We start from the raw sequence: 7,817 nt of genomic DNA, 5'->3' as shown, positions 1-7,817 counted from the left end.
CAATTTGAGCTCTCGGAGATCATCGACTAACTCCTGGGGTAATCCTCCCGCTGTGAGCGTGTTCACATAACTCTTGCGGCTCAATGCATCGGCTACAACATTTGCCTTGCCTGGGTGATAATGCAATCTCATGTCGTAGTCCTTGATCAACTCTAGCCATCGCCTCTGTCTGAGGTTCAACTCCTTCTGCGTGAAGATATATTTCAGGCTCTTGTGATCAGTGTAAACATCACAACTATTTCCGATCAGGAAATGTCTCCAGGTCTTGAGAGCGTGCACTATGGCTGCTAGTTCCAAGTCATGTGTGGCATAATTCAACTCATGAGGTCTGAGCTGTCTGGATGCATAGGCAACAACATTGCCTTCTTGCATGAGCACTCCTCCGAGTCCTTGACGAGAAGCGTCATAGTAAACCTGGAAATCCTTCTGAATGTTCGGCAATATCAGCACTGGGGCTGTCACAAGACGTTTCTTCAGCTCTTGAAAACTGTTTTCACAATCCTCAGTCCAAACATACTTGGATTCCTTCTTCAACAACTATGTCATGGGCTTGGCAATCTTTGAGAAATTCTCAATGAACCTCCGGTAATATCCGGCAAGTCCGAGGAATCTGCGGATCTCCTTGACTGACGTGGGTGCTACCCATTCGGTGACTGCTGCGACCTTGGCAGGGTCCACTGCTATGCCTTCTCCTGAGATGACGTGTCCGAGAAATCCGACTTCCTTCAACCAAAACTCACATTTGCTGAACTTTGCATATAGCTTATGCTCTCGAAGCTTCTCCACAACTAAACGCAGATGTTCCTTGTGTTCCTCTTCGTTCTTGGAGAATATCAGTATGTCATCGATGAACACCACGACAAACTTGTCCAAGTATTCCATAAATACCTTGTTCATCAGATTCATAAAATATGCCGGAGCATTAGTCAGTCCAAATGACATGACCGTGTACTCATACAAGCCGTACCGAGTGGTGAAGGCTGTTTTGGGTATATCTTGTTCACGAATCTTCAACTGATGATACCCGGATCGAAGATCGATCTTTGAGAATATGCGAGCTCCAACTAACTGATCAAACAGATCATTGATCATCGGCAAGGGGTACTTGTTCTTGATGGTCACATCGTTCAATGCACGATAATCGACAACCATTCTCAAGGACTTGTCCTTCTTTTCAACTAAGAGCACTGGGGCTCCCCAAGGTGAAGAACTTGGGCGAATATACCCTTTGTCCAACAACTCCTTAATTTGCTTCTTGATTTCTATCAAGTCATTTGCGGGCATCCGATAAGGTCTCTTGGATATCGGGGCTGTTCCGGGTAATAGTTCAATCAAGAACTCAATATCTCTATCGGGTGGCATGCCCGGCAATTCCTCCGGAAATACATCTGGATACTCCTGTACGATCGGTACCTCATCCTGGACTACTCCCGTGAGAGAGTTTACTCGCTTACTCCGTGTCGGACGCTGAGACACGTACTTAATCCGCTTCTGCTCGGGAGTGGTGAGCAAAATAGACTTAAGGGCACAATCGATATTCCCTTCATACTTGGCCAACCAATCCATGCCTAGAATTACATCCAATCCTAGGGACTCTAATACGATGAGGTCGGTGGGAAAATTATGGTTCCCGATGTTGAGACTCAAAGCATGGCATCCTATGCCGGCTGTCATCATGCCTCCTGGGGAACAGACCTTAATAGGTTGGCTGAGGGTTATAGTTGGCAAACTACACTTTTCCACAACTACCCTTGATATGAATGAATGCGTTGCACCAGAATCAAAAAGTACCAATACTGGATGTGAATTTAGCAAAAACTTACCAACCACAGTATCGGGGTGATCATAGACCTCTTCCACATCAATGTGGTTCACCTGAGCTCGAGGAAAAGGATTGGGCTTCTTTGCTGCAGAGTTGTCGTTGCCGTTGCCGTTTCCCTGCTTGTTCTGGGGACAATCAGTGGCATAGTGTCCCTTCTTCTGACACTTGAAGCAAGTGATGTGAGTCAGATCCTTCTGAGCTGGAGCTGAATTCTGCTGAGTGCCAGTACCGCCATTCTTGAAGTTGCTGTTGTTGCGGTGGTTCCCATTTCCTCCATGGTTGTGGCCTCCATGGTTGTGCCCTCCATGGTTGTGCACAGGGTGGTTATGCTGAACGTGTCCTCCAAACTTACCGGATCCAGTCCCGGCATTCCCTGGATAAGGGGTGTAGCGAGGCTTCTGCTGAGTGCCGGAGTTGAACTTTCCAACCCCATACTTTCGCTTGCGGTTCTCCATCTGCTGATGTTTCCCCTCCAAGATGAGGGCCTTATCAACCAGCTCCTGGTAGTTGTTGAAAGTCGCTACCGTCAACTGAATGCTCAGCTCATCATTCAGTCCTTCCAAGAACTTCTCCTGCTTGGCCGCATCATCGGCCACATCTCCAGGTGCATAACGGGCAAGCATGCTGAAATCATCAACGTACTGGGCCACAGTGCGATTCCCCTGGCGTAAGTTGCGAAACTCACGCTTCTTCAGACTCATTGCACCAGCTGAGACATGCGCGGTGCGGAAGGCTTGCTTGAATTGCTCCCAAGTGACTCCAGCAATGGGATAAGTGGTGGTGTAGTTCTCCCACCAAGCAGCTGCAGGGCCTTCAAGTTGATGCGCGGCAAAACGCACCTTCTCAGCTTCAGAACAACCAGAGGTGATGAGCTCAGGCTCCATCTTGCGAAGCCAATCATCTGCCACAATGGGCTCAATGCTGCTGGAGAAAGTTGGAGGGTTCAACCTCAGAAAACGGGTAAGGTTGTCGGCCTGGGGTGGATGATGGTTGTTGTTGTTCTGGTTCTGGATGATCAGTTGCATCAGGGTGTTTTGTTGCTGGATCAACTGGGTGAGTTCCGGCGGAAAGTTGGACTCAGGGGCGCGTCTTGGAGGCATCTGATGTTTGTAGAGGGGTGAGATTAGCATAGAACAATGGTCTAAGAGTAATTACACTACCCATATGAATGCAACACGCAAGTATCACACCACACATTTTATTCAATCATCACAAGGTTCACACGGGGATACAAAATTCGATAATCCTAAACATCGGCCTAACACGTAAAACGATAAAGTAAATTTGGTGGTCTAGTCTAAGTGTCCTCCTCAGAATAGCATGGTGTCGGGTCCTTCGGTGGAGCTTTCTTCATAGTCCTCGTCGTTGCTGATCACGGGGGCTACGTCTCCTTAGGGATGAAGGTTCTCGCCCATGTCCAGTTCCTCCTCGAGGTATGCAACTCGAGTCTTCAGCTTCTTGATCCGCTCCAGAAAATCCTTCACTTCCAGCTCATGCTCATAGTGGGCTTCCCGGGCTGCATCTTCAAGTTCAAGCTCGCGGAGTGACAGTTGCTTGATCTTCCTGGCGTCCTTGATCGCGTGATACTCCAGAGTTCCGCTGTGCTTCTCCAAGGTTTGGGCATAAGATAAGAGAGCGTCATTGGTCTTGCTTGAGATGATGTCTCCGTCTTCATTTCTCCGGGATACAACGAATAGGTCTAGAGAAATAGGGCAGCCTTTGTATTTATCCTTGATACGTTCGAGTGCACAATGGATCGCCATGTCCCTTCCGAGAATCCAGTTGGGTGCGATGAACTTGAAATCCATCGGCTCAGTGCGCGGCTGGAATGTCCTTCCGGGAATATGCACCTCGATCCTGTAGCGTGAATCCTCCGGGTAAGATGAAGTTGGCTTCCCTATGATAGTCGGCACAGCAATCCTCAAGTCTTTGGTGATCTGCACCAGCTCTTTTCCGAACGGCATAGTGGTGTCGGGCTGGCAAAACTCCGTGAACATAACAGGGATGAAGGTGGCCATCTAAACATTGGAAAAAATCGGGGAGAAGTCACAAATGATCAGAGGGGGAAATAGAAGATATAAGAGAAAATAGTTTTCTTCCTAAGGCTTTTCCATTCCTAGAGGTTACGTCCTAAGGTCAGCGTGTGCTCTGAATACCATTTCTGTAGTGACCCGACTCAACGAGTCAAGCCTCTGGTGTTTCTGTACCATCCCAAGATCATGCTGGTACACACACAGTACATAATGTATATATTCAAGAGTGCAATCACACAGCTTTATTAATCGAAATCTCATAAGGAGTACTTTATTACAATAAAGGAGTACAATAAAGTGGCTGAAGGCCAACTCATGAGATTATCTAACGAAGTCTAAGCGGAAGCATCAGGTAGATGAGTCCATCCGACTCCAAGGGCATGTCGCTGAGCGTAGAACCGTAGCCTCACTCCTGGTCAGAAAATTACTCTGCAACATGATACATTGCAGCCGTGTAGGTCAGCATATTGAATATGCTGGCAAATCATCAAGAGAGGGAGTAAAATAATAATCACTATCTCTACATGCATATTTGGCCGGTGGAGCTAAGTTTTTGCATAAAGCTAGTTTTATCCTACAACAAAAGGGTTTGAAAGCAAAATATTACTACATAGTTTGTTGTTAACGAGATGGTTCCGCCAACCAGTTCTCGTACCCGAATAGTTGTTAACACCCATATCATTATTAAGTTGTGTCGGGAGTTCAGGGGAAATTCAATGCCTTCGGATCAAGTTGTCCATGACCGTGGACACAGCTAATCGATTAGGTTGAGTACTCTGCAGAGTTTTGCACACGTTCCCCACAAGATTTGATCGCCTCCGGGTTTGTCCTCGCACTTCAGGGTGTTTGAAGACCGGATGATCAAAACATGGTCTTTCAACGGGTCCCTCTGAATCCCTGTCGGTGCCCATCCATTCCTACCGTTCGTCTACATCTGCTAGCACCGCCTGTCCAGAGTCGCCGCGTTGTCCAACCAAGCCAGAGCCCATAATGACTTGTGGCTGTGCAGGTAAGCCTTGAGTCTTGAAGTCTCCGTCCGTCCCTTTGAGCCTGGGTAAAGCTTTCCGCAGGATGACATGGCCTCTCCAGCATCCCGGGCATCCACTGGGTTTTCCAGGGAGCCGATCAACCGTCCTTCACCCAGTGTTGCATTGCGTCCAAGGTCTTGAAAATCTTGTCTTAGTCCGGTCTTGGTTATTATATCAATCTCGCATCTCTCGTGGCATACACTCAACCGATAACCCGTCTACTTAAGCATAGCATATATATAACTTTGTCGTCCCGGGGCCAAGTATCGGGGTGTTGGTGTTCCTACCACATGATACTACACCTATGACTAAAGTTTCCAAGTACCTAGGCAGCATGCAAATAGGGCAAAGAAGGTGATCTACTATGCATTGAAAACATAGGTAAAATAACATGATCAAAGATGACTTGCCTTGATGATAGTTGTCCTGCTCGAGCGTCTCTAAGTAACACGCTTCGCACTCTGGATGATCTACCGATACAAACACAAAGCACACCATAAGCAATTCAATCATGCCACGAGTAAAAATAACATCACATGCAATGATTGGCAAATGACTACGCAAAAGAATTTTATCGCGCGTCGGTAGGACAGAAACTTGTTTCTGTTGAAAACACTAGTAAAAATACTTGGAAAATTCTGAAACTTCTACTACAGTAAGGTTTTATCACTAGAAAACAGTAGCAAAAAGAATCAACTCAATATCATTTTTCAAACTCCTGGAATAGGCAAAACAGTGTTTAAACTAAATCTGCTCTAACTTATATTTGATAATTCCCAACACAGAAAAATTATATATTTTTAAAAACTACAGGAAATTTTTGAGCTACTGGAAAACGAATCAATGTCACTGGATGTAGGGATAAAACGTTGTGATCAAAACAAGATTGAAAGTTTCTGTTTTCGAAATCTGGACAGAAATTACGAAACTGCTAGTGCTAATGAGAGGCACACGTGGCAAGCTTCTAATGGATGAGATGGAGTGCATGAAATAAAGAGAGAGAGGTTGCTACCTGCTGCTGGAGGTGTTGCACCGGCAAGAAAGGAGATGGCCGGCGAGGAAGGAGGGAGTAGCTCCGGGCGGTGGGCGTCGGGCGGCGGCGGTGAGGTTCCTCCTCCGCGGGGAAGAGGCGGCGGTGGAGAGAGAGTTCGGGGAGGGCTCCTCCTCCGCGGCGAGGCCGAGGTGCAGCAGCTTTCGGGCTGCCGCCGCTGCTCGCGGCGGCGGCTAGGGCGGCGGTGGGGTGAGGCGCCGGCGGCGGCTTGGGGAGGCGGCGGTGGAGAGACGGCGGCTAGGGTTGGGGAGAGGTGGAGGTGGGGGGGGGTTTATATAGGCTTAGGGGAGGAGAGTAGAAAGGAAGGAGAGGGAGAACTTTGGGAAGGAGATCATGGGAGAGAAAATAGGAAAGAGAGGGAGAACTCACGTGGGGAGTAAAAGGAAAAGGAGGGAGAGAAAAAAGGAAGGAGAGAAATAAGGAAAGGGGAGGGAGGACTCACGTGGGGAGGGAGTGCATGCATGGAAATTGCATGTGTGCATGCATGGGGGCTGGGCTGAGCCCTTGTGGCTCGACCTGGCAGTTCTATATTTATTTTTTTTGAAAAACAAACTAACAGCAGCAAAAAGGAAGAAAAAAAAACAGTAAAATATATTTTCCTAGCTAACAAAAATACTAGAAACAGAGTAGGTACTAGTATAAGTATATGCACTAGAATACTAGGAGAAAACAAAATAACATATACAACTAATATATATAATATATATAGGAACCCTAGTTCCACCTGATGCAACTTTTAAAAAAAAAGTTTTATGCAATAGGTCACACAACTCAATCGAAAAACTCAACAAAAAAAATACTTCGGAGTTTAGAAAATTTGCAAAAACCAAAATGGTGACTTTAACTCACAGGGGAGAAGTCATATTATCTCCACTCCGATAAATTGCCCGCAGTCACATAACGATAAAATTTTTCAGAGGAACGCAATGATCCATAAAATGTGGAATGCAAATGAATGATCTATTAACATCCGAATTTACGAAAATTGGGATGTTACAGCTTTGCTGCTGCTACTACTACTGTTGGTACTGCTGTTACTTGTCTTGCTCTGTTGCTGCTGCTACTACTGTTGCTACTACTGTCGCTTGCTACTGTTGCTACTTGCTACTACTGTCACTACTGTTGTTCCTTGCCACTGCTATTGCTCGTTACACTCCCGTTACTCGTTACTTTGCTGTTACTATTGTGCTTGCAGATACTAATCTTTCAGGTGTGGTTGAATCTGACAAATTCAGCTGCTAATACTTGAGAGTATACTCTCACCTCCTAACTGGCTTACCTACAAATTTGGGTCGAATACTCTACCCTCGAAAACTGCTGCGAACCCACGCACTGGTGGGCCATCAACAACATTCTTCCAGTTTCATTGTTGGGCAGTGCTATCAGCATTCTTCTGGTGCCGTTGCAGGAGAAGGTTAGTTGTTATAAGCATTCGTCTAGCTAACACTAGAGATTGCAAGATCATCACTTTTCTGCAGCCAATGCCAGGGAAGCACAACTCACGTCAGCATTTTTCTTGCGCTATTGCCGGGGAGGTATTGCTATATTCTCTGAGTTACTTGGGATTTATATCCGCTGATCACTATGAAGAATCTGAAGGATCCGAAGACCAAAGTCTTGCCCTCAACTACGATGGGAGGTAAGGAATTTCCATCTAGCTCTGCACTTGATTCACCTTCATTTATGAGTAAGTTTGCGACATCACCTCCTGCTAGAAATCTTGATATGTCGCCTGTGCTTGATGATGCTTGTGATACTACTGCTAGAGATGCTATGCTTGATACTGCTTTGCATGATGATGCTAGAGATGCTACTATGCCTGATGATGCTATGCTTGATACTGCTAGAGATACTCCTTTGCCTGATGTTCCATTAGGAGTGTT

The sequence above is a fragment of the Hordeum vulgare genome, chromosome 6H, assembly GCF_904849725.1.
Source record: "Hordeum vulgare subsp. vulgare chromosome 6H, MorexV3_pseudomolecules_assembly, whole genome shotgun sequence".
NCBI classification, from domain to species: Eukaryota; Viridiplantae; Streptophyta; class Magnoliopsida; order Poales; family Poaceae; genus Hordeum; species Hordeum vulgare.
This window is presented reverse-complemented; position numbering follows the sequence as displayed.